A 27,329-nucleotide genomic window follows, 5' to 3' on the forward strand; every position below is an offset into this window, starting at 1 on the left:
GCCCACCATTTTGACAGCACGGGGGGTGGTCGATGTACGCCATGGGAGGGTGCCCGTCCGCATCATAAATATCGGGGAGAGAGAAGTATACCTGCCCCGGTATGCCACGCTAGCCAAATTGTTCACCATAAACCAAAATTCTGTAAGGGCCGTGGAACCCTTACCTCCATCTCAACCAGAGGAAGGTAACGGCTCTAAGAAACAAATGGAGGACTGGTGTCAGCAACTGCATTTGGGTACTGACTCCACTCCCTCACACCAAAAACAGGGAGTCTACCGGGTGGTTCAGGAGTACGAGAGGGTCTTTAGTAAACACCCGCTAGACTTCGGGCGAGTAAAGGGGGTAGAACATTACATCCCCACAGGAGACCATCCGCCCATAAAGGAAAGATACCGATCTGTACCCCCTGCACACTATCAGCATGCAAAAGGGATGTTGCGGGACATGAAGGAGGCTGGGGTAATCAGGGACAGCTGTAGCCCCTGGGCAGCTCCACTAGTTCTAGTGAAAAAGAAGGACAACACCATGAGAATGTGTGTAGACTACCGAAAGGTCAACCATATCACACACAAAGATGCGTACCCGTTACCTAGGATAGAAGAATCTTTAGCTGCATTAAAATCTGCTAACTTCTTCTCCACTTTGGATCTTACTAGCGGGTACTGGCAGGCTCCTGTAGCAGGGGCAGACAAGGAGAAGACTGCATTCACCACCCCGATGGGCCTCAGCGAATTCAACTGTATGCCATTCGGGCTCTGCAACGCACCAGGAACCTTCCAACGGTTGATGGAATGCTGTCTGGGACACCGGAATTTCAAGACGGTCCTGTTATACCTGGACGATGTCATCGTCTATTCCAAAACCTACGAGGACCATCTGAAACACCTGCCAGAAGTGTTTGACGCCCTGGCAAGCTACGGCCTCAAGGTGAAACCCTCCAAGTGTCACCTGCTGAAACCAAAGGTGCAGTACCTGGGACACGTGGTGAGTGCTGACGGAGTGGCTCCCGACCCCGATAAGATCACCGTGATTAAAGACTGGCCAAGACCCTCCAGCATAAAGGAAGTGCGGCAGTTTCTCGGGTTGGTAGGCTACTACCGAAGATTCATTCCTGGTTTCACAAAAATGGCAGCTCCTATGCAGGACCTCCTGATAGGCCAATCCAGGAAGGCCAAAAACCAGAAGCCGCCCTTCAGATGGGAAAAGCTGGAAGAAGAGTCCTTCCGCCAGCTGAAGATGGCCCTCACGGGGGTTGAAATCCTGGCGTACCCTGACTACAGCAGCCCTTTATCCTCCACACGGACGCGAGCAACATCGGGCTAGGAGCCGTACTGTCCCAGATCCAGCAGGGGAAAGAACGGGTAATTGCTTACGCCAGCCGAAAACTACGGCCCACAGAAAGAAACCCTGAGAATTATAGCTCATTCAAGCTAGAGTTCCTGGCAGTGGTGTGGGCAGTGACCGAACGTTTCAAGCATTACCTTGCCTCTTCCAAGTTCACCGTGTACACGGATAACAACCCGTTGACACACCTGGACACTGCAAGACTTGGTGCCCTGGAGCAGAGATGGATGGCCCGCCTGTCCAACTATGAATTCGCCATCAAATACCGGGCGGGACGCTCAAATGCCAACGCGGATGCCCTGTCCAGAATGCCAAACTTACTGGACGTAGGGGAAGATCCAGAAGAACTGGAAGAAGTCGAACTCCCTGCGTTCCACCGTCATGGGATTACCCTGTATTCCCATCGTGTAAGGGACAGGCGCTCTGCCACGTTCAATCCCTTACCCCACTACAGCTGGGCGGAGACACAAGACAGTGATCCTGCAGTCTGTCTGGTGAAGGAAATGCTGACACAGGCTGATGCCCGTCTTGACCCAGACGCTCCGGAGGAGACCAAGCAACTGTGGAAGGAGAAAAGCAGGCAGTTTCTTTACAAGGAGAAGCTGTGCCCGAGAATGGTCAACTCTAGAACACATGAGCTGACCTGGCAGGTAGTGGTCCCAAGACGAGACGCGGCTATGGTTCTGGAGGCGTACCACGACGGAGCAGGACACTTCGGATGGAAAAAGCTGGAGTTCTTGTTGCGTGAACGGTTCTACTGGGTAGGCATGAGAGGAGCCATCGAGAGGTGGTGCAGAGACTGTGGCCCTTGCAACCTAAGAAGAAAGGACCATGCCAGCCAGAAGAGTCCCCTGCAGCCCATCATCACCAGGCAGCCACTGAAACTGGTAGCCCTGGACCATGTGAAACTGGCTCCAAGCAAATCTGGGTACGTCTACGCCCTCACCATCGTAGATCACTACTCCCTGTTCCTAGTGGTGGTCCCTGTCAAACAGCAGCCAGGGCCTTCCAGCTGCACTTCTGCCGTCCACACGGGTATCCGGAGCAAGTGCTGATGGACCAAGGACAAGCCTTCGAAGCGGAGGTCTTCCAGGAGTTCTGCAATCTGTATGGCTGCAGGAAGATAAGAACAACGCCCTATCACCCTCAGACCAGCAGACTATGTGAGAAAATGAACCAGGTGGTGATAGACTTTCTAAAAACATTGCCCTTGGAAGAACGCAGTCTGTGGCCTGAAAAACTGCCTGATTTGGTGGACTTGTACAATCACATCCCCGTGGGCTCCACCAACTGTACCCCGGCTTACCTAATGAGAGCAAGACCTGGTAAGCTGCCTATTGACCTGGATATGGGAGTCCTGACACCTGAGGACACCTCGCCAGAGGCAGACTGGGATACAGAACAGCAGCAGCAGTATCGGAAAGTACAGGAGAGCGTCGAGCGAAGTCTGTCTCAAGCAAGAGAAAGGCAAGAGAAGGCTTACAACCAGTATGCTCCCGCTGTTCCCCTGGTACCTGGAGAGCAGGTCTTGAAGAGAAAGAGACGGCTCCACAAGTTGGACGACTAGTGGGAGAAGGACCCGTACACCGTACTACCCTCAAGCCATGAGAACCCAAAAGTGTGTGTCATCAGTAAGGATGGAGGAGAGACCACAGCCATTGTCTCCAGAGACCACCTGAAAAAGTGTCCCGAGCAGCTGCAACGCCCTGACAAAGATCAAGAAAACCCTCAACCCGCAGAGGAAAGGGAAGAAATGATCAGTACCGTACTCGGAGACTTTCCCCGGTCCTGGACTCAGATCAACAACGCAGTCGTGGTACCCGTCCTCACCTTTCTCCAGCCTGCCCCTCAAGGACCTACAGAAGAACAGGTAGTGTCAGAAGAGCAGCCGGCCCAGGAGGCAGAAGAATCAACCCTCTGCTAGTAGTGAGCCTGCCGTGCCCCTAGTAAGCCAAAGAGTACGCAGAAAGCTGCCACACTTACCCGCAACACCTCCTACACCCTGTAGTGCAGAACTAGACAGTTGGTTAAGTAGGTCCACCAGGAGCACTAGGAGACAAATGCCCGCTCGCTGGAGAATCTAAACTGTGATACCTGTAAACTGAAAATGTTGAAAATGGTTTATGTTTTTGTTGCCTGTTCATTAATTATGTTTCTCTAGTTACCCTTCAGGTTTATTTGGACTGACAGGTTATGGATGCTGAATAACCGGAACTACATTGTAGATAGTTGCACCTTGGTGCCTCTTGCGAAGATGGCCGCGGAAGAGAAAACCTGTCTGGCGTGGCCTCCTTGTGGCCCAAAGTAGCTAGCCTCAGCCTTGCAGCCACGCCCAGGGCCAACGCTTGGGGTTTGCTTTGGACAGGTCCCCTACTCTGTGCCACGACTTCACCTTGTTGGGTGATAAGGACACCCGGTTACGGATACGCCGTGACCTCTAAAGACTAAAGCTTCTTGTATATATGTTGTTGTATTATTGTTTATACCCTATATTTGTGTTTTCTTAAAAATGTGTTTAGTCCCGGAGTACTAAAATTCACTAGGGGGGAATGTGGCACCCCAGGGGTCTGGTTGCCACAGTAATAGAAATATTACGTCTGAGAGCAAGTGGGAGGTTTCTCTGGTCAGGAGCCCTAAGCATGCAACACTTCCTGCCCAGACCTGGGAGGGGAGGGATCTGCCCTTATAAACTGGGTCTGGGCGGGATTAGTGAGTTCAGTCAGAGCCTGGAGACAGTTCCAGACACAGGGAAAGAAACAGCAGAAGCTCTGTAGGAGCTAGGAGCAGAAGACCAGGGGCTGGAAGCTAAGCAGAGATATAGCTCGCCCTGGCAGAAGAATCTAGGAACCGGACACAGGAGTCCGAGGCTGTGGGGACTGATATTCACCCAGCAGCAGAAACCAGCCGGCAGGGGATTCCAGGTCCTCTGGCCATAGAAGCCCGGAGGCTCAGTCACAAGGAAGGGACCAGCACCGCCATCCAGGAGCGGAGGCTAACAGAAGGCCCCAAGTCACCAGCCATACGGGTGAGCACCACACGGTATACTCAGGGACGTGGGCTACTTCTACCCGCTTACAGCAAGGTAGCCAGAAAAAGTGCAGAGAGACGGGGAGGCCTACAACTCCACCTGGCCAGGGGAACTCCTGTTTGCTCGCAGACTGACCAGGCCCCTCATGTTAGCCAGTACTCCCGGGAGGGTCTGCCTTAATATCACCAGTAAAGACCCTGAACTGCACTGCAAAGACTCTGAGTCGTTCCTGCTTCATCGCCGCACCAGCACTACTAGTGCTGGGACTCCCGTGCACTATCACCCTCACCATCAACTACACTGCCCTGGGGCTCCACTCTTCCCGTGGGGAGTCACACTACCTCAGCTGCACATACCATCAGCCCCAGCGGTCTGCCTTGCAGCGGCGGTCCGTGCTGACCGCAATCCACGGGTGGCGTAGTTGGACAATTAACCTAAAACCCCCACAAAATACCGCCATCGGCCTGACCACCCTGAGCCACGGGACCGGGTCACCGCCACGGATTCTACAACCCCCAGAGACCCGGCTCCGGGTATCCCACACACGTCCACACTAGGCCCAGGGGGCGAGTCAGTTGCACCTCTTGAGGTGCCCCTTATTGGTTTTATAAGAACTACAACGAGTGACCTCAGAACGAAAACCCGTTGGAGGTGGCTGAAGACGAGGTCCAGCATCTGGATTGTCTAAGCCCTGCAGCCACCCCAGAGCCTCCGTTGAGGGTTTGGGACAGGTCCCTCATATTCATGTTTGCATGTTGCACTTTACCGAAAAATGGACATCTGGTTGCAGGCATTACTGTGACTGGTTGACCAAAAGTTTTACTTGAAAATGTGTTGATATGAAGAATGTTTATATTAAAAATGTCTTATATGTATGAAGAAATATTTTATAAGTGTGAAGAGAAATGTCCCTTTAAAAAGCATCCATAATGTTATGTAATGTGATGCATCCAAAAATTTGCATGTCCTAATTTACCCAGTCTTTTGCTCTGTTCCAGCCCGCGGACGTGCTGTGTTTTACAAGAGGGGTGTGTGGCGCCCCTGAGGGTTCGGTCGCCACAGAGGTATTGCATCTCACCCAGAGGTGTGGTATCTCACTCTCAGGTAAGGAAGGAGTACAGCTCAGTACCCTAACACCTGCATTCACTACACCACATTTCCGGGGGACAGGGCGAGATTTCTCCTGCAGGAGAGCACAGTCCCTGATCCCTGGCTGGAGTGGGGGGAACCACCTAGAAAGGGGGAACTATGTAGTGGATGGGTGGAGAATGTAGATCCTGGGAGCACATGTGTAGGAGGTATAAGAGGGAGGAACCATCTTAGTTCAGAGTGTGTTCAGTTCCAGTCAGACAGTGAGAGGAGGAGAAGTCAGGAGCAGAGGCTCTGCACGAGCTCTGCTCCACAGGCGGGCCTAGCATTGAGGCCCCAGTCTGAGAGGAGAGGGAGCAGGATGGCTCCAGGAATGAGAAGTGAAGGGAACCTAGGGGTGCGGGCCGTGCAGAAGGCCACCTGTATGCCCGTTGCTACCAGGAGGTAGAGGGGTCAAGCCAGAACAGCGAACCGGATCCCTCAACTAGTAGAGAAACCATAAAGGCTCAGCTAGAAACCGGAGGCTGCAGAATTTTTAGTACTGCAGGCCACAAGTCCACACCAGTAGCCCTAAGAAGGTAGCCACATAGGACCCAGGTGACGGAACATACGTCGCCCATCAAGGCCCAAGGGTACCGGATAGAAGTGGCGCTGGGTGTGAGGTGCAGGAAGAGGCCAGAGGAAGGTACACAGAACGAGGTCCTGAAAAGTGCTCTGGAAATACCTGAGGGTGGACTGAGCCCCTCACTGAGTACGCACAGCACGACGGGGGAAGATTGCTTGGTACCTGTAATCTGAACTACAACAACAGTGAGTAAAGACCCTGGGACTGCACTATCTTGTTTCTGTGTTCCTTGCGGCGCCAGCACTCACAGTACTAGAACTCCCTGCACAATCACCACCATCATCCAGTCACGCTGCCCTGAAGGTACACTCCTCCTGTGGGGAGTTACATCATCTTGCTGCACATACCACCAGCTTCAGTGGACTGCTCCGCAGCGGCGGTTACCAATAACCGCATTCCACAGGTGGCGTAGTCGGACTATATATAACCTATACACATAGACTACCCATGTTTGACCGCCCTGGGTCACGGACCGGGTCGCTGCCACGGTGACTACAACCCCCAGCATTTGCAAGGCCCGGCTCCGGGTATCCTCACGGCTCAGGTGGCGCGTCATTGGCATGTGCCAATTTACTAGTACCATGGACAGCGCTTCTACTGGGCATTGTTCCCTGATTTGGAGATGTTTCTCCAGTAGCGCTTTTTGCCCCTCTTCTTGTACTGGTCCTTGTGTTTGAGGATGGACTAGAATTACTGCTCATTTCTGAGCCATCACTGTCTCTGCAAACCTTAACTTTAGCCTAACCCTAACTTTAGCCTAACTCTAACTTTAGCCTAACTCTAACTTGCTGTTTCTGTTTTTTTTTTTACTTTATATCAAGATCGCTGACTGACACAGCTCTTGTCAGAAACACTTGTTACACGGTTTCTCCTCTGATCTCTCACTAAGAGATCAGAAAAGAAACACCGTTTTTATGAGGCAGATCGCCCGGGAAAGTGATCGCTCTCATTGGCTTGCATGATGCTGACGTCATCAGGACCTGAACCAATCAGGTCTCAATAAGGTCAGGGGTCACAGCCAATGTCCTGTCCGGAATCCCCGGGTTACAAGGTACGTGGGGGTCCCGATCAGCAGAAAACCGGCTGTCACTATCTTCTAAATGCCGCCATTGCTATTGATCGTGACATCTAGAAGACAGCAAAGGGTTAACATCATGGGGACCTGATCCAATCAGGTCACGATGATGTCATCTGTCAAAGCTGTCGCTCTGCACCAGAATTGCAACGGTTGCAAGACCCTGTAGGTTCTGAGCGCTGTGAGACCACTGACTGTTGATAAACGTCTGCACTGCATAGAGGCCTGCAAGCGTGGACGTTTATATACAATGGGCAGTTGGGAAGCGGCTAACCAAATAAATAATTCAAAAAAATGACTGGGGTCCCCCATATTTTTGATAACCAGCAAAGGTAACGCAGACAGCTGTGAGCTAATATTATCAGGCTGGGAAGGTCCAAAGTTATTTGACCCTTCCCAGCCTAAAAATATCAGCCTGCAGCCAACCCAGAAGTATTAGATTACCCTGCTGCATTGGAAATCAGGGTAATGGGGCTTGGGTTTGATATCAGCTGTGATTTGTCAAAAATCACAGCTGGCATCAAGCCCTGGTATCAGTAATGGAGAGGTGTCTATTAGACACCTCCATTACTAAGCCAGTAATCAAAAATAAAAGCACACACAGAAAAAAAATACTTTATACCTGGTTCACCACTTTATTACAAAAGCCTTTTGGGGTGTCTGGCAGCTGGTATTTTTAGGCTGGGAAGGGCACAATAACCATGGACCTTCCCAGCCTGATAATATCAGCTCACAGCTGTCTGCTTTCCCTTTGCTGGTTATCAAAAACAGGGAGGACCCTACATAGTTTTTTTAAATTACTTAATTATTTATTAGGTTAAACAAGTTAAAATCTCATATATTCAATGTCTGCATACATCTTAGCACTTACAGAGTGCTGCTGTATTCTCTTGCTTGTATATTATGCAGTCATGGCAGCTTACACCTGTTCACACTACCTTTATTCTGTTCGTTGGTGCTCGTCAGTTTTATTGGTCAGTTTGTTGCAGTTTACTATTGGATATTGTGACTGCCTCATCAGCCCAAGGGTGTTTTTAATTAATGTTGGATCCTACCTGCCCATTAAATTTGTAGCCTTATTGCCCGGGAGAGACAGGTTTCATAATATAAGGTTTAGGGTCCCATCAAAGAAAGCTCACCTTGCCATGGTTCATGGGCACATATGAATTGACCAATTTATGCACTAATGCTAATACCTTTGTAAGTATATTCTATACAGCAGTAATGCAGTTCAAATCTCATATATTCAATGTCTGCATATAACTTAGTGTTTACAGAATGCTGCTATTATATCTCTAATATCTTTCTTTCATCTATCTATATATCTTTATATAAGATTGCTTTATTAGTTTTGTAAACTAGCCTGAAGTTACATAGTTACACGGGAGGAGTATGGCCCCAGGGCAGTATATAGATGGATGATGAAGGGGATGATTCCGACCGCAATAGCCAGGAAACGAAGGCCTCTAAACAGTTCAGGGTCTTTATTAGAACAGGCGCGACGACCCAAAAACAGTCCCGGCTAGGAGGGGGCCTGGATGTCTGAGAGCTCTCTGCACTCTTTCTGGCTATTTCCCTCCTCGTGGTGTAATAGCCCACATTCCTGAGCTCGCCGTGTCTTCTCGCCCGTATGGCTTGCAACTTGGGTCCCTTTCTACTCCCGGCCTGGTACGGCTTTGCTGGTCCCTTCTGCTGTGGCGGAACCTCTGGGCTTCTTAGGCCAAGGAACATACAATCCCCTGCGGACTGGTTATTTGCTGTAGGACTTGTAATCCTCACAGCCTCAGACACCAAAGTCTGGTAGATTAGTTTCTCTATCTGCCAGGACAGGCTTGCTTCGCCTCTTGCCCCTGGCTCGTGGCTCTCCCACTGCCGCACGGCCTCTTAGGCTGCAACACAACTGTCTGTCCTTGCTCTGGGACACCTCTTTCTTCAGAGACAGGTTGTCCAGTTCTCCCTAATCCTGCCTCCAGTTCCAGCTTTTATAGGGGCAGCCTGCTCCCCCTACTGGCCTGGGACAGGAGGTACTGCATGCTAATGGTCCCTGACCAGAGAACCTCCCCCTTGCTCTCAGACACAGCTTTATTATACATTTGTGGCATCCAGGCCAGGGTGACACATTCCCCCCTAGTAAAACTTAGTACTCCGGGACTAAGCTTAAAACAAGAGTAATATGCATGACCATAAAAACATTATAAGGCAGGTAGAAACAAACGACGCACAGGTTGAGTTCTTAAGGTCACAGTGTGGTCTGTGACCGGGTGTCCATTTCACCAACAACAACGGGGAGCCTTAACCAGGTGGGGGTCTGCCGTAGCCCCAAGTCCTTGACAGTCCTTGTTCATTCCGTTGGTTAAGCCCCAAACATAAAGTCTTGGTTACTCACAGTTCATAACCTGTTAGTCCATGTTTTAACTGAAAGAAACTGAGAAAACGCGTAGTTACTGGTCATGCAAATACATTTTAAACAATTCAACATCTTGCAGGCTATTTACATTTGTTATTACACTCTACACTTTCCAGCGAGCTGGTATTTGCCCCCTAGTGCTTCGGGTTGACCTACGTAACCCACTGTCTGGTGGTGGTCTAACCTGTTTTTTCTCGCTAGCGCTCAGGGTGCAATCACTGGCTAGACTTACAGGCAGGGCAGGCAGCTGTCTGCGGGTCCTCTGGCTTACCACAGGCATGGCAGGCTCACTGTCAGCAGAGGGTTGATTCTCCTGGGTTGCTCGTACAGGCTCTTCTGCCTCTGGAACTGCTTGTTCTTCTTCGCTTTCCTGCTCTGGTGTAGGTTGTTGCTGAATTGGTTGCAGGAAATGCAGGACGTGTACCACTATGGCATCGTTTATCCGAGTCCAGTCCAGGTCCGGGGAAACGCTACGAGAACGGTGCTGATCATTTCTTCCTTGTCCTCTGCGGGTTCAAGGTCACTTTGATCCTCTTCTGCATTACGGAGTTGCTCGGGGCACCTTTTTAGGTGGTCTCTGGAGACGGTACTAGTGGTTTCTCCTCCATCCTTGGTGATCACGCACACCTTCGGGTTGTCATGATCAGACTGCAGTACTATGTAGGGTTCCCTTTCCCACTGATCGTCCAGCTTGTGTAGCCTTCTCTTTCGCTTCAGGACCTGCTCAACAGGTTCTAGGGGACCAGCAGGGGCATGTTGGTTGAAGAGTCTCTCTTGCCTTTCTCTCACCTGGGCCAGGCTCCTCTCCACACTCTCCTGTACCTTCTTGTACTGCAGTCGCCTTTCCGTATCCCAGTCCGCATCTGGGGAGGTGTCCTCGGGTGTTAGGACTCCCATCTCCAGATCTATCGGCAGGTTACCTGGTCTGGCTCGCATCAGGTAAGCCGGGGTGCAGTTGTAGCATTCACCGGGATATGGTTGTATAAGTCTATCAGGTCCGGCAGTTTTTCTGGCCACAGGCTGCGTTCCTCCAGGGGCAACGTCTTCAGGAGATCAATGACTGTATTGTTAATTTTCTCACACATCTCGTTGGTTTGTGGGTGGTAAGGCGTTGTCCGAATCTTCTTACAGCCATAGAGGTTGCAGAACTCTTGGAAGATTTCAGCCTCGAACGCTGGACCCTGGTCTGTCAGGACCTGTTCCGGATACCCGTGTGGGCGGCAGAAGTATTGCTGGAAGGCTCTGGCCGCCGTTTGAGCTGTCAAGTCTTTTACAGGGACCACCACTAGAAATCGGGAATAGTGGTCCACGATTGTCAGGGCATAAACATATCCTGACCGGCTTGGAGCCAATTTGACGTGGTCCAGAGCTACCAGCTCAAGAGGCTGCTGGGTGACGATGGGCCTCAAGGGTGTCTTCTGGCTGGTGCGGTCCTTCCTCCTTAGATTACAAGGGCCACAGTCTCTGCACCACTTCTCTACAGCCCCTCTCATGCCGATCCAAAAGAACCGGCCTCTTATCAGGAACTCCAGTTTCTTCCAGCCGAAGTGCCCCGCTCTGTCATGGTAAGCCTCCAGGACCATAGCTGCATCTCGCCTTGGGACCACGACTTGCCAGGTCAGCTCGTGCGTCCGGTGGTTGACCAGTCTTCTGCACAGCTTACCTTCATAGAGGAACAGCCTGCTCTTCTCTTTCCATAGCTGCTTGGCTTCCTCTGGAGCATCCGGATCTAGACGGGCGTCTTCTCGGGTCAACAGGTCTTTCACCATGTTGATTGCAGGGTCATTATCTTGGGTCTCAGCCCAGCTGTGGTGAGGTAGGGGATTGATCATGACGGTTGTTAAGTCTTCCTCCTTCAAGCGGTGGGAGTATTGAGTGGCTCCATACCGGTGAAACGCAGGGAGTTCTACCTCCTCCAGCTATTCTGGGTCTTCGCCTCCGTCAGGTAAGTGAGGCATTCTCAATAGGGCGTCAGCATTGGCATTGGTTCTGCCTGCCCGGTACTTGATCGTGAAGTCATAATTCGAGAGTCGCGCCATCCACCTCTGCTCTAGGGCACCTAGTCTTGCATTGTCCAGGTGTGTCAATGGGTTGTTGTCCGTGTAGACGGTGAACTTTGCGGAGGCCAGGTAATGCTTAAACCACTGCCAAGAATTCTAGCTTGAAGGAGCTGTAATTCTCCGGGTTTCTCTCAGTGGGCCTCAGCTTCCGGCTGGCATACGCGATCACCCTTTCTCTGACCTGTTGGTTTTGTGACAGTACGGCACCCAGCCCCACCTTACTGGCGTCTGTGTGGAGAATAAAAGGCTGGCTATAATCGGGGTAGGCCAGGATCTCATCCCCCGTGAGGGCCATCTTCAACTGGCGGAAGGACTCCTCTTCCGGCTTGTCCCACTTGAAGGGTGGCTTTTGACTTCTGGATTTGGATTGACCTATCAGGAGGTCCTGCATTTGAGCTGCCATCTTAGTTAACCCGGGGATGAACCTTCGGTAGTAGCCTACCAACCCTAGGAACTGCCTTACTTCTTTGATGTTTGAGGGGCTTGGCCAGCTCTTGATTACTGTGACCTTATCAGGGTCGTGGGCTACTCCTTCTGCGCTTACCACGTGCCCTAGGTACTGGACCTTCGGTTTCAACAAGTGACACTTTGATGGTTTCACCTTCAGGCCATAGCCTGCCAGGGCTTCGAACACCTCTGCCAGGTGTTTTAGATGGTCCTCGAATAGATGATCACGTCGTCCAGGTAAAGTAGGACCGTCTCGAAGTTTCGGTGCCCTAGACAGCATTCCATCAGGCACTGGAAGGTCCCTGGTGCGTTGCAGAGCCCGAAGGGCATGCAGTTAAATTCACTTAATCCCATCCGTATGCTATACAGGCGATCAGATTAAAAAAAAGTGAAAGTCCCATAGTGGGACAAAGTATAAAAGTAAAAAAAAGTGTTAAAAAAATGAAAAAAATAAAAAATTGTAAAAACAAAAAAATAAATAAAAAAAGAATCCACAAAAAAAAAAATATAATGTACCCATCAATGAATATTATTATGAAAAAAACAAAACAAAACAATAAAAGTACACATATTTGGTATCGCCGCATCCAGAACGACCTGACCCATAAAACTGTCCCACTAGTTAGCCCCTTTAGTGAACACGGTAAAAAAAATAAATAAAAAACGAAGAAAAAAACAATACTTTATCATCCTACCGCCAAACAAAAAATGGAATAACACGCGATCAAAAAGACAAATATATATAAAAATGGTAGTGCTGAAAACGTCATCTTGTCCTGCAAAAAACAAGCCATCATACAGCTCCATCAGCCGAAAAGTAAAAAAGTTATAGCTCTCAGAATAAAGCGATGCAAAAAAATATTTTTTTCTATAAAATAGCTTCTATTGTGTAAAAGCGCCAAAACATAGAAAAACGATATAAATGTGGTAATGCTGTAAACGTACTGACCCGAAGAATAAAGCTGCCTTATCAATTTTACCACACACGGAACAGCATAATTTTTTTTTTTTTTTTTAAATAATTCCTGAATTGTTGGTTTTTGTTTATTCTGCCTCCCAAAAATCGGAATAGAAAGCGATCAAAAAATGTCACGTGCCTGAAAATAGTACCAATAAAAACATCAACTCATCCCGCAAAAAACAAGCCATCACATGACTCTGTCGGCCAAAATGTGGAAAAATTATACCTCTCAAAATATGGCAATGCAAAAACTAGATTTTGCAAAAAAATGAGTCTTTTAGTGTGAGACAGCTGTCAATCATAAAAACCCGATATGATTCTGGTATTGCTGTAATCGCACTGACCCGAAGAATAAAGTCGTCTAATCACTTATATCGCACGAGAAACGGCTTAAAAAATAAACTCTAGAGTAGTGCTAGGGTTAGGATTGTGATAGGATTAGGGTTGTGCTAGGGCTAGGGTTGTGCTAAGGTTAGGGTTGTGCTAGGGTTAGGGTTGGGCTAGGGTTAGGGATGGGCTAGGGTTAGGGATGGAGTTGGGCTAGGGTTGGGCTTGGGGTTAGGGTTGGGCTAGGATTAGGGTTGGGCTAGGATTAGGGTTGGGCTAGGGTTGTGGCTAGGGTTAGGGTTGGGCTAGGGTTAGAGTTGGGGTTGTATTAGGGTTGAGGTAAGGGTTGGGATTTTTTTCAAAAGTAAAAAAAAAAAGATGACGATATGGTGACTAGTGTTGAGCGCAAGTGCTCGCTACTTGAGTTTGCATCGGGTGCTCGGGTATGCACTGAGTATCGCAGGTGCTTGAGTGACATGCTCGAGTCTCTGCCCCATATGCTTTGCGGCCAAAAAAACCTTGCGGGGATTGCCTGCCAATGCTATCCCCGCATGTTTTTTTTGGGGTGTCTAATAACTGTGAAACATGCGGGCGGGGACTCGAGAAAGTCAGTCGAGCATGCGCGATACATGGTGCATTCCTGAGTACTCGATGCAAACTCAAGTAGCGAGCACTTGCGCTCAAGACTAATGACAACTTATTCAATATGATGACCTAGTGTTATCAAATTCTGTCATACCTCTGGGTTCAAAATATTCACTATACCCCTTGATAAAATCCTTGAGGGGTGTAGTTTCTAAAATGGGGTCACTTGTGGGGGGCTTCCACTAGTTAGGCACATCAGCGGCTCTCCAAACGCGACATGGCGTCCGCTCTCGATTCCAGCCAATATTGCGTTCAAAGAGTCACACAGTGCTCCTCCCCTACTGAACTCTGCCGTGCACCCAAACACTGTATTTTCCCCACATATGGGGTATTGGCATACTCAGGAGAAATTGCACAACAAGTTGCATGGTGTAATCTTTCCTGTTACCCTTATGAAAATGCAAAACTGGGGGCTGAAAAACATTTTTGTGGGAAAAATGTGAAAATTTTATTTTCACGGCTCCATGTTATAAACTTCTGTGAAGCACATAGGGGTTCAAGGTGCTCACCACACATGTAGATAAGTTCCCCGAGGGGTCTAGTTTCCAAAATGGTATCACTTGTGGGGGGTTTCCACTGTTCAGACACATCAGGTGCACATCCGCCAATTATTCAAGCAAATTTTACATTCAAAAAGTCAAATGGTGCTCCTTCCCTTCCGAACCCTGTCGTGCGCCGAAACAGTGGTTTTCCCCCACATATGGGGTATTGGCTTACTCAGGAGAGATTGCACAACAAGTTGCATGGTGCAATTTCTCCTGTTACCCTTATGAAAATGCAAAACTGGGGGCTGAAAAACATTTTTGTGGGAAATGTTTGATTTTTTTATTTTCACGGCTCCATGTTATAAACTTCTGTGAAGCACCTGGAGGTTCAAGGTGCTCACCACACATCTAGATAAGTTCCCTGAGGGGTCTAGTTTCCAAAATGGTGTCACTTGTGGGGGGTTTCCACAGTTTAGGCACATCGGGGGCTCTCCAAACGCAACATGGCGTCCGCTAATTATTCAAGCAAATTTTACAATCAAAAAGTCAAATGGCGCTCCTTCCTTTCCGAACCCTGCCGAGCGCCCAAACAATGGTTTTCCCCCACATATGGGGTGCAGTTTTTAGATTGGTGTCATGGTGTCAAAGTGACTTCAAATGTGATGTGGTCACTAAAAAAATGGTTTTGTAAATTTTGTTGAAAAAATGAGAAATCGCTGGTCAACTTTTAACCCTTATAGCTCCCTAATAAAAAAAAATTTGGCTCCAAAATTGTGCTGATCTAAAGTAGACATGTGGGAAATGTTATTTATTAACTATTTTGTGTGACATATCTCTCTAATTTAAGGGCATACAAATTAAAATTTTGAAAATTGCTAAATTTTCCAAATTTTCGCCAAATTTCTGTTTTTTTCACAAATAAACGCAAGTGATATCAAAGAAATTTTACCACAATCATGAAGTACAGTATGTCATGAAAATACAATCTCAGAATCAGAGGGATCCGTTGAAGTGTTCCAGAGTAATTACCCCATCGAATGACAGTGGTCAGAATTGTAAAAATTGGCCTGGTCATGAACGTGCAAATCACCTTGAGGGGTAAAGGGGTTAATATAAATATATATATATATATATATATATATATATATATATATATATATATATATTCAGACTAATGCATGCAGTCTAGCATATAAAATATTTTATTAATTTCCCACCATCCTTTATAAAGTTTCCATGCACAGTAATCATATCCTTGGCAAAGAAACAGGAAAATCATCTGGCACAAAAGTTACCACTGTGCCTGTATTCTACCAGGAAACTAGTAAATTTAGACAATAACAAGTAGTAGCTGACTAGCAGACAGCCAATATATGCCAAAAAAATCTTTAAAATTGTTGTCCATTTTGGAAAATCAATTGTTGCAAGAATTGTTAACAATAAGGATATGGCGGAGTGTTCTACTGTTTGGAGCCCTATTGATCCATTGTAATTTATACAAGAAACTGGCTGGAAGTGGTAATTTACCGGCAGCAGCACCAGAGGGAAAGAAAAGCATTGTACAGCACCTTCTGCAATCAATAAACTGTTTGAGTAATGATGAAGTAAAATCTATGCACGTGATTTCTGCAGACTCAGACGCATAATTAGCCTCAGCTGTACCGTTGGTGGGTGTGTATCCACTGTGCCACGGGTCAAGCTAACTCTGGAGGGGCATGACTAAGAAACTACCTGGTGTTCACTAGAGCCTCTGTTAGTGAGGTTAGGCTTGGCTGCAGGTAGTCGCCAGGTGCCACTCCAGGTCAGTCCCCGGGACAAAGGCAGCTGACCGAAGGGTTAGAGTCATAGGTACGCAGAATGGGGAGGGGGAGACAGAGGCGAAGACAGACAGTCTGAGGTTGGGGCAGGCATCACAGGATCAGAAAACATAACCGAGGTCAGGATTGGAGAGGTCAGGCAGGTCGTTTATGGGAAGGTGGATACAGGCGGTTGCATGCACATAGAGTAACAGCGCAGAACCACATTCGAGCAAAGGGTGCAGAGAGGAGCTGCCTTAAATAGAGCCAGGTTGCATGGGATAGGCCGGGGAGCCAAATCTCTGCAGGACACAGCAGAATTAAATTCCTGAAGAGACCGGCCACGCCTTCCTAAGGTCGGATGGAACCTCCATGCTTGAGTAGCAATGCAAAAGGAGTGCAGCAGGAAACAAACCTCAGCGAACTGGAGACGCTGCGCAGTGACCATGGTGAGTAGGGCGGTGCTGAGGAAGCGCACGAGTTACCGCTGTGACAACAGCCATATAGCAGTGCGTTTCTAGGGGTGGCAAGAGGGGCATTTGACCTGGGCACAGCCAGTAAGGGGGCACCCTGTGGCTTCCTAATGCAGTGATCCGAGATGTCTCTCAGGCGGTGGGATTTTGATGTCCCCTGGGAGTTCGACACTTCCATTCTCTGAGTCGGATGTCAAACTGACAGCTGGAACAGAAAAAGTGTAAACTGCCAGCACTTCCATGGTCAGGGCGATGTCAGCAGAGTGATCAGGTCAGTTGATCATCACGCTGCTAAGTTCACACCTGCGAGGAATAGGAGGCAGTCAACTGTAATGTAAGAGCTCCATTGGACACACAGGAGCTTTATTAGGGAAAAGTATGAGGAGAGGACAGTATGGGGAGGGGGGAATGTGTGAGAAGACAGTATGGGGTGGAGGGGGTAAATTTGTGAGAACACACTATGAGAGGGAGGGGAGAAATGTGAAAGCAGGCAGTATAGAGGAGGGGGAAATGTGTGAGGAGACAGTATGAGGGAAAGTGGAAATGTGTGAGAAGACAGCTTGGGGAGGAGGGAATGTGTGAGGAAACAACATGGGGAGGGGAGAAATGTGTGAGGAGACAGTATGGGATAGGGGAATATATGAAAGGAAACTATGCGGAGTGGAGGAAATGTGTTAGGAGAGAGTATGGGGAGGTGGAATGTGTGAAGAGACAGTAAGGGGAGGAGGGAAAAAAATTGAGAGAACACACCACGAGGAGATAGTATGGGAGAGGGGAAAAATATGTGAGGAGACAGTATAAGGGGAGGAGGGAAATGTTTGATGACACAGCATGGGGAGAGGTAAATGTGTGAGGAGATACAGTAGTGCTGAAGAATATAATGGGACAGTATGGGGGGAGAAATGTGTGAGACTCAGTATGGGGGAGAAAAATGTGAGGAGGCACAGTATTCAGACTGGATAGTGTGGGGGGCAGTGTAGAGAGAGGACAGTGTAAAGGGACATTGTTGGGGAGAAATGTGTGAGGGACAGTGTGGGGGAGAAAAGTGAGAGGTGACAGAAAGTGTAATGGATCACAGTATAGAGACTGGGTAGTGTAGATGACAGTATAGAAGTGGAGCAGTGCGGGGGACAATGTGGGGGGAGAAATGCGTGAAGGGACAGTATGGTGGTAGAAAAGTGAAGGGACAGTATGGCGGACTGGTGTGAGGAGACAGTGTGGAGTGAGAAAAGTGTAAGTGGGCACAGTGAAGAGACTGGGTAGAGTAAAGGAGCAGAACAGAGAAGGGACAGCATGGGAGGACAGTGTGAGGGCACAATATGGAGGGGACAGTATGCAGACAGGGTGAGTGTTAGGATGGGCTACAACAAAGAAATTGGGCAGTATAAGGGTGACACAGTATGAGAGGACAGTGTGAAGAAAGGGGCTCCAGTATGGTAAAGAGAGGACAGTGCAAATGCCATTTACCATAAGAGGAAGCACAGTAAGGGGCAATTATTTAGGAGCACAACATAGGGCGTTATTGGGACAAAGTGTGAGGAAATGACAGTATGTGGGGGGGGGGTAATGCGTGAGGAGACAGAATAGGGTGGAGGGGAGAAATTTGTGAGAACAAACTATGTGGGTGGGAGAGGTAAATGTGTGAGGGTAAAATATGGAGAAGGGGGAATATGTGTGAAGTGACAAAAAATACCCTACTTCTACATGGAGAGGTTCAAATTTCTGGCTCCAATGGATCTGCGGCCTTAAGTGCATGGTGTTGTCTTGTTTTTATGTATTGGTTAATTGTGTTACAAATTTATGTAATAAGACTAATGTTTGCTATTACAGATCTGAATCCAACATACGACAGAGGTACAATGCCTCAGAGTCTGATGTGGTAGTGGATCCTGTTGGAGACTCTGAAGTGGAGGCAGGAGTGGCCCCAACAGAGGCAGCCAAACACCCCCATCAGTATGAGCAAGAGCGGAGCTGCACTCCGATGCTGCCTTTGGATACATCCCTCCAAGCTTCAAACTTCTAGGTGCTGTCAACCAAGGCCATCAGCACAACCAAAAAATATCGTTTGTACTTTTTACCGTCGATGTGTTTACTATCCAGTGCACCAATACAGTTTGAGAATTGGAATCTTCAGTCTACTCCATGGGCATAACAGATTGGTGTAGTCTGTTCTAGGTCTCATGACATGTGTCACATAAATTTTCGGAGATGGTGGACTTTCCCGGGAGGAACTCCAAATGTAAGGCTACATACGAAAGGCCAGTGGAAATAAATCTATAGGGGACCAAGGAAAGAAACAAACATGAGTACATAAAATATATTATTGCTTAAAGGTATTAATTTGGCATTATGAGACAAAACCAGTTTTGTCCTTCATGTCACAGTGACAACATCATGACAATTCAAGAAGAGATTTCTGGTCGTTCAGCTTATCCATCATTTATCTTATCCAGAAGGGGAATCAGTGAATGATGGCATCCCGGTACAGTTATCGTCAGTGTCTTTCTTATGTTTCGTTTGATAAGGCATTAGAGTTGGTAAGGGCAGCAGGGCAGGGTGCGTTAATGGCAAAATCGGTTATTGATGTGGCGTTTCGCCTGCTTCCAGTGCATCCGGACAATCTTCATCTGTTAGGTTGCATGTGGGATGGAAAATTTTTTGTAGATCATTGTTTGCCCATGGGCTGCTCCATATCGTGTTCGTATTTTGAGGCTTTTAGTTCATTTGTTGAATGGGTGGTTCGGGACGTGTCGGGGGTGTCTTCAATAATTGACTACATCGACGATTTATTTTGTGTTGGGCCTTCTGGCTCGTTACTGTGTTCAGTTTTGTTGGTAACATTAAAAAAGGTGGCGGTATTGTTTGGAATCCCATTAGCCGCAGACAAGAGGGAGGGCCCAGCTATGTTGATGTGTTTTTTAGGTATAGAAATTGACAGTGAGGCGATGGAGTGTAGGCTTCCTGAAGGAAAGTTGGTGGATTTGCGGTTGGCGGTAGCAGCGGTGCGTGGAGCCAAGAAAGTAAGGTTGAAGGTAGTACAGTCATTGTTGGGTAAGCTTAATTTTGCTTGCCGGATAATGCCGATGAGCAGGGTGTTTTCCAGGCGTTTGTTGGCAGGGTTGGCAGGAAAATCGTCGCCACATCATTTTGTTCGCATTACTCAGGAGATCAAGGCATGACCAAACTATCTTACTGCTGTCTGGTGACCCGGATGTTGTCATGACGACATCGGGTCGTCATGGCAACATCCAGGAAGCCGCGGCAGACTTCGATCGCAGCATTGCGGGGGTCAATATGCCGGGAGCTGTGCAGGACCGCTCCCTGCACATAGTACCGGGTGTCAGCTGTGACAATCAGCTGACACCCGGCGGCGATCGCGCCCGCACAGCCTGTGTGCGGGCGCGATCGCCATGACGTACTATTCCGTACCAGGCTCTTAAAGCCCAGGGCGCAGGTACGGAATAGTACGTCATGGGCTTTAAAGGGGTTAAAAATGGAAGCATCGCCCCGACCTTCACCGGAGTCCTCCCTCTTTCCAGAACCCTCACCTGCTTTGCCTTTTGCCCGTTTAAAGCACTTACTGAGCCCGTGACTCCCCCAGCATCCGGAACACTCGTGCTTAAACTTGCATGTGCCCCCAAACTTACATTGCCCCTCATTGTACTGCCAACAAGACACATCGAAGATCCACTGCCTGATCCTGAACCTCCGGTACCACCCCGAAAGGGCTGAAATGCGGGGGCTGTCATTAAACGCATCCATAAGGAAATATCCTTGTGATCCCAACGCATGCCCATTCTCATAGCCTTTCTTTGCTTAAACTGTTCATCATATCTGAGCCACGGCAACCCCCCATAAACCCTATGCGCCTCACCTATTGCATCCATATAACCGAAAAGAGCTGAGCAATGCTCCGGCTCCTTTTCCCCAATAACACTTGCTAAAATTGCAAAGGCCTGTAGCCAATTTGCAAATGTCCTTGGAATTAACCGGTACCTACGTTTTTCCTCCTCCTCCTTTTCTTTCTTCGAATCATTAGGTTTAACCCTATCAAGGTTAAACTTTTCTAATGGGAGCAACGAAAAAATTCCACATACTGCCCTTTCCAAATTTTTTCTTGCACCTCTTTCTTTAAATGCACCCCCAAAGGGCCCTCAAAATAGACATACGCCTCACTCATGGACCTATCATCCAACCAAACTACCTCATCCTCTTTCCTTTTCTTTCTCAGTATTACTCTTTTCCTGAGATACCACCGAGCCACCTCCCTGCAGGCCCACACCAACCATGTACTGTGATACGTCCCTTGAGTGCTCAGATCCCGCTCCTGAACCTCAGAAAGCCACCCATGCAGCTGCCGGCGACCTCACATCACTTGCCTGCTGTGACGCCAAGCCCTGCAATACACCTAATAATTGACCCCATAGATCGTGTCCCCCACCTCTTGATCCTTGAATAATCCCTGTAACACCCTCCGAATTACTAACCCTCAACACACCCCGAGCACGACCCACATCAGTTAAATTATGAACGATCGTCGTCTCCTCACCAGGCTGTCTCGGAGAGATCCTCTGACCAGCCGCGACATCTCCTGATGGAACTTGCTCATGTTTTGATGGTCCCGATGAAATCTCTCCCTCTTTCCCGCTGTTCTCCATTTTATCAATGTCGTCAGGCCCTGATAAGGCCGCAGAAGGAGCTGCCCGATGCCGCCGCCACTCCGTTTCAGGACAGCTCCCTGCCCCTGGCGGACTCCGAATCCTCCTCTGGCGCGTCGGGCCCATCTTCAGACCCGGACCCACCCTGCCGCCTGCAGTTGGGCCGCTCATCTCTTATCCGACCCTTTTCTGGATCACCTGCTGCAGCACCGGTGTTCCTCCTGGCTCTGCTGCACCTCCGCCCTCCAGGCCGTGCTCCTCCCTGCCGACTGCGGGAAGGCCCTGCACGCTCCCTCCCCCGCTTGGTTCGACCCCAGCATGACACCGGGGCCACCGCTGCAGACCGGAACTCCCCCCCGCCATACACCGGACGTTGGTCCCGCCCTCATCCACCGACCGCGGGAGGGCTCCGCAGTCCTGCCATCTTGCCGGATAAAACTCCAGGCCGGCTCATCACCGGGGGTCACCGCCACGCTGGTTCGGGACCCAGTAGGCCACGAACCGGAAGTAGGCCGCGCCGCGGCTCCGGCGAGGATTCTTCCTGGGGACTGGAGAAGGAGCCGGGGGCACACGCTGCTCCCCCGGCCCCAGAGGGTCCCCGACGGGGCTCCTGGAGTCTCCTGCTCCGAATCTCACCTGTTGGTGAGTAACGCTCCGGCGGCCGTGACCGCTGAGCGCGCGCTGCAGGCCTCCCTGAAGTTTCTCCTGCAGCACAGGCCATCCACAGCTGCTGCTGCACAAGGTCTGGACCATGGATCGCTGAAACAGCCCATACTGGGTCCAACAAGGCTGCAAGATCTACCATGGCTCCACTGCAGTGTCCTGTCTGTGTCCAGCTGCGATCCAGGAAGCAAGAGGAGGTAACTGCCCTCTGCACTTCCTTATATCTCCTCTTGCTCCTGCCCCCACCTTAACCCTACCAGTCAAAACTCCCCACAGTACTCCTAATCCTTTCTTCAAAACTTTTAACCCCTTCACTCCCACCCTCTTGTCTTGTCATGTGGCCTGTAAGCCCTATAGGGCTCCCTGGCCTTTCCACAGCTCATAGTGGATTAATATAAAGTTATACATTTGGGAGGAACAGTGTAGTAATTGCTATGTGCTGACATGTCTAATTTCTCTTTTATACTACATACATGACAAAATGGTTGAAATGGGAGGAGCGTGCCCTAACATCAGTTAGAGGGCTTGTCCGGTCAAAATCGATAAGTATGCAGTCATTGCACGTGAATGCAGCCTTTGAGTCCCCCCAGCACATGCACTGTGCTCTGCAGGGATTCGCCAGTTTCAGACCTGGGACCGGAGGCTATGTATGTGTTATACATACTCCCAGCCAGTGGGCACGGCCTCGCTCCACATACTAATCTAGACGTGGCCGGCCAGTGGGCGTGGCCAACCAGAGGGCGTGTGCAGGGCCGGCTCCAGGTTTTTCTGGGCCCCGGGCGAAAGAGTCTCAGTGGCCCCTTTAACACACACCACGATTCATGATGCACAGATACGGCGGAGAAATATATATATATAGTACAATGCAAAGATTTCACTTCTTACATTACATGAGTGATATCTATTGTAAATTCCACAATAGCTCAGAAACCGGTGAATCGCGCCACACAGAATAGTGGCCCCCATATAAGGCTCCATACAGAATACTGGCCCCCATATAACGCTTCATACGGAATACTGGCCCCCATATAACGCCCCATACGGAATACTGGCCCCCATATAAGGCCCCATAAGGAATACTGGCCCCCATATAAGGCCCCATACGGAATACTGGCCCCCACATAAGGCCCCATGCGGAATACTGACCCCCATATAAGGCTCCATGCGGAATACTGGCCCCCATATAAGGCTCCATACGGAATGCTGGCCCCCATATAAGGCTCCATACGGAATACTGGCCCCCATATAAGGCTCCATACGGAATACTGGCCCCCATATAAGGCTCCATATGGAATACTGGCCTCCATATAAGGCTCCATACGGAATACTGGCCCCCATATAAGGCTCCATAAGGAATACTGACCCCCATATAAGGCTCCATGCGGAATACTGGCCCCCATATAAGGCTCCATACGGAATACTGGCCCCCATATAAGGCTCCATAAGGAATACTGGCCCCCATATAAGGCTCCATACGGAATACTGGCCCCCATATAAGGCTCCATACGGAATACTGGCCCCCATATAAGGCTCCATACGGAATACTGGCCCCCATATAAGGCTCCATACGGAATACTGGCCCCCATATAAGGCTCCATATGGAATACTGGCCTCCATATAAGGCTCCATACGGAATACTGGCCCCCATATAAGGCTCCATGCAGAATACTGACCCCCATATAAGGCTCCATGCGGAATACTGGCCCCCATATAAGGCTCCATACGGAATACTGGCCCCCATATAAGGCTCCATAAGGAATACTGGCCCCCATATAAGGCTCCATACGGAATACTGGCCCCCATATAAGGCTCCATACGGAATACTGGCCCCCATATAAGGCTCCATACGGAATACTGGCCCCCATATAAGGCTCCATACGGAATACTGGCCCCCATATAAGGCTCCATACGGAATACTGGCCCCCATATAAGGCTCCATACAGGATACTGGTCCCCATATAGCGCTCCATACAGGGCCCCGGCATTTGCCCGGGTGCGCCGGGTGCTGACGCCGGCCCTGGGCGTGTGCTTGCTCCATACAAGTGTATGGAAGCAAGGCCACGCCCACTGGACAGAAGTATGTATAACACATATGTTACGTCCGGTCCCGGGTCTGAAACCGGCGAATTCCTGCAGCATACAATGCATGCGCTGGGGGGATTCATAAGTCTGCAGTCACACAGAGTGACTGCAGACTTATCGGTTTGGATTGGACAACACCTTCAAGCACAAATGATACAGCATACCTGCTGCAATGTGAAACACACAACTGGTTTGGGAAGACATTCACACATGTACAATAATAAGCATCTTACGTAACATTACACGAAGCAACATTATACTGCTTCCATAAAATAAGTATAGCTGAGCTGTTTGTGCGTAATAACAGTAGTTATCCTTTTCTGGAGAGTTGGGCCAACAGACACATACAACATTGTTAGGAAGTAACCATTAGCAGGCCGCCAATGTAGGTCTGCAGCAACTCCACAATTATTAGCCCAAGATCATAACGCCAAACACTAATGACTTAAATAATTATTGAAGGAATTGACAAAGCGTGTACAGAGTGAGGTAACAGTCTTTTTTTACAAATTTTAAGTGAAAATAACATCATGCATTGGTTAAATACCTCAGGGTGACCACAAGATGCTCCTCGGCAGAAATACTTCGCCTTATGTTGGTATTCTGGTAGGTTAGACCAGGCTCCTCCAACAGACGGACAAATGTCTGAAGGCTCATGCGGCAGTTTAAATAGAGCTTTTCAGGATGGCAGCGTAGCTCCCCATAAAGCCGCTGGAAGTGCCCTTTTATGCACCGATGGCTGATGGGAGGATTTACCCATAGTCTGCACCTCCTCAGATCCACAATGACTGGGTAAAGCACACCAAACTCTCTAGACAACACCTAGTGGAAAAGAACTCGCTCTGTCTGGTTGAACATCAAATGGTAACACAGATTTGGCTACCAATGAAATGAAACCAGCCACAAGGGTAATAATGTAGGGGATATCCCAACACTATGGATGTGCTCCCAACATGGTACCTTGTGGAGTATGTTTTCATAGGGCTAGAATCAAGCAGGCCCTTAAGTTAATAGTGTATATGACTGTAAAACGCTTTTTCAAAATCGCATTGCATATGGATGGTATACTGATATCATGCGAGGTAATAATCGTATACTCGGATTGCACTCAAATAAGTTACGGAACGCCTATGGATTTAACTCGTACTACGTTTCTGGATGAAAATCGGACTGGTTTTTATTTCGCTCGTGTGACCCCAGCCTTAGCTTTCGTTTCTGCTTGCCAGTTCCAGCAGTCATCACATGACTAGTGTTGAGCATTCCGATACTGAAATATCGGGTATCGGCCGATATTCGCGGTATCGGAATTCCGATACTTAATTCCGATACTTTTGCAATATTGTATACCGGAATCGGAAGTTCCCATAATGCAATGAGCCATTTTCATTTTATTCAGCCAATGAGGATCCTAAGAAGTGTGGGCACATCCTGTTAGGCATGTAGGCATCTTAACTAATGGCATGGCTGTGATTGGCTGCTGAAATGATGTCATGATGCACTATAAAAGCCGCCACCGCCATTTTGAGCTCACTCTGCTGTGAATTCAGTTAGGGATAGGATGCTGTTGTTCTGAGGGACAGTTTTAGCTACCTATTTGGTCTATTCTGCTTTACCCAAGCTACTTTATAAATCGCTGTGCCTTGCAGCGCTAGTGCACAGTTCTCTGTGCTGTTCACCGCTTTCTGCAAGGTCTCTGTGTGTGAGTGCAGCTCACCCTGTAGTGTGTGCTTCAGCCACGTCTGGTTATAGTGCACTCAGTGTGTGTCACTGCCTCATACATTGTCCTTTTTTGCCAATTCATAATTTTTCCTGATATCTCCTATTAGTGTGGTGGTTCCATCCGTATTCAGCTAAATTGGTTCCAAACACACTATATAGGAGTAGATAGAGAAATTTTTTTGGTCTTGCAGCGCTAGTGCACAGTGCTCTGCATCTGTACTGTTCACCGCTGTCTGCAAGGTCTGGTGTGTGAGTGCAGCTCACCCTGTAGTGTGTGCTTCAACCACGTCTGGTTGTAGTGCACTCAGTGTGTGTCACTGCCTCATACATTGTCCTTTTTTGCCAATTCATAATTTTTCCTGATTTCTCCTATTAGTGTGGTGGTTCCATCCGTATTCAGCTAAATTGGTTCCAAACACACTATATAGGAGTAGTTAGAGGAGCCTTTCTGCAGCATTGGGCCCTGCAGCCCCAGCCAGATTAGTATTAGCCTATTTTTTGCAGCCTCATCTATTGCATTGTAGGTTACCTTCCTACATTGTAATAGCTACAAAAAGTTTGTGATACTATCGTTATTACATCTTTAGGCACATCCAGTGTCTTTTTGTGACAAAAAAAAACTAAATAAAGTTCACCAAACACTCCACTTTACAGTTGTGTAGGCCACATTAGCTCATATTAAAGTCTAGTCCACACTTTATAAAATTAGTGTTTCTTATACCTGTTAGCAGCTGTTCAGGAATAAGCACACTAAGCCCTTAGTACTTTTCTGCCTATCTTTATCAGTCTACCAAGATGAAGAAGGCAGGGAGTAAGGCATGTGGTCGTGGGCGTGGGCGTGGAGTTTCTGCAGGGAGAGGACGTGAGGATTCTGTGCCTGCAGGGAGAGGACGTGGGGATTCTGTGCCTGCTGCGGGCACCAGTGACTCAGCATCCCCCAGTTTTACCAGGGAACAGTCCTTTATGCGCAGCTTTGTAGGAGCTAGCCGTACCCCACTGCTGCGGGAGGACCAAATTGAAGCCGTTGTCGGATGGATGGCAGCTAACGCATCGACTTCAATTAGTTCCAGATCCTCTCAGGTCCTGAGCACTGAAGAGCACCCATCTGTCTCTTCACCATCTGCCAAATTGCCCAGGCAGTCAGAGAGCCCTGGACAGGAGCCATCTCTACTTCTGTTCTCTGAATCTCTTGGCTTGGAAAGAGGGGGCCAGCCAAGCAGAATTCGAGAATTTGAAGAAGAGGTAGTATGCAGTGATGCGCAACCGTTTTGTCTCTCTGAATCTGAAGAGGCGGGTGGGCCAGTGCCTATGGTCAGCAGCACACCTCAGTACGCATCTGATGATGAGACTCAGGTGCCACTTTCTGGTGCGTACTGTGCTGTCGAGACTACCCAGGAGAAGCAGTTGTTTGAGGAGGGTGGTGTAGATGATGAGGTCCTTGACC

This window comes from Phyllobates terribilis, unplaced genomic scaffold (assembly GCF_046119375.1).
Source record: "Phyllobates terribilis strain yellow unplaced genomic scaffold, ASM4611937v1 Scaffold_5__5_contigs__length_657084704, whole genome shotgun sequence".
Classification (NCBI taxonomy): Eukaryota; Metazoa; Chordata; class Amphibia; order Anura; family Dendrobatidae; genus Phyllobates; species Phyllobates terribilis.